The sequence below is a fragment of the Eptatretus burgeri genome, chromosome 14 (genome assembly GCF_056783735.1).
Source record: "Eptatretus burgeri isolate ZD-2024b chromosome 14, Ebu_testis_v1, whole genome shotgun sequence".
Lineage (NCBI taxonomy): Eukaryota > Metazoa > Chordata > Myxini > Myxiniformes > Myxinidae > Eptatretus > Eptatretus burgeri.
The window spans coordinates 56,398,995-56,399,994 of NC_140974.1; positions in this window are offsets into that span (position 1 = coordinate 56,398,995).

Below are 1,000 nucleotides of genomic sequence, written 5' to 3' on the forward strand. Positions count from 1 at the left end.
GGAGGGAAGAATGGGACAAAACAGTCAGGAAGAGCCTGGCGTTGGCTTTGCGGTTCGGGTGGTGGCTTGGGATCCCAGGGTCCTGAGTTCGAGCTCCGTTGGCCACTGAATAAACACCACGGGATTGACTCAGCCTGTCATCCTTCCTCGGTCGGCGAAATGAGCACCAGTGTACTGACAATCGGGGCACTGCATCAACGGCATTTCCGTGCCCCTCACCAATGATGCAACCAGCAGCCAAAAAGGCTGCACATGATGGGAACAGTCAGGAAGTTGGTTCCACATGCGAGAGAAAGGAGGAACAGATTAGTGGAGGTGAGCAGTGAGCCAGGATTTTGGGAGTTAAAGAAGAAGGGTTGTTCATGGATTACGTGCTGCAGGAGCCTGGAATGTACAGAGCAAAGAGACAGTGGGGGGCACAAGACCAAAGAGGAGGCAGAACAATGCAGAGGTCACCAACCTATCTGCAATTTGAGACTGAAAGACCGAGACGATCATCTTCATCACGGGAGATTCCAATGATTTTGACAGCCTTGCTTTCCATGACATCAAGAATGGCAAGGTGTGAGGGAAGGGCTGCATCCGAAAGGTGAGAGCAGGACTCCATCAAGCTGCAGATGAAGTCCCACTCGGTTGTCGTTTGGAAGTATATTCTGCCCAAGAAAGATCATGGCTGATGGTGAACCCCAAAGTTTGTGTGACTTCACCTTTTTAAGTGGTTTGTTCGGGAAGTCAAGGGAAGACTTTGCCAGATGGTCCTTTTGGAGAGACAGGATGAGAGTGTCGGATTTGTTGTGGTTGAAAGACAAATTCCAAGTGTTGCATCAGTTCCTTATTCTCTCAAAGTCTGCAGAGAGTGAAGCGGCGGCTGCCTGCCTGTCTCAAGGATAATAAATCACACGGCAGAGGGTGGAATCATCAGAAAAGGGATTGGCAATCTCTCTTGGGAATCACAATTCGATCGTTGATGAAGATGAGGAACAAGACTGAGCAAAAGAAC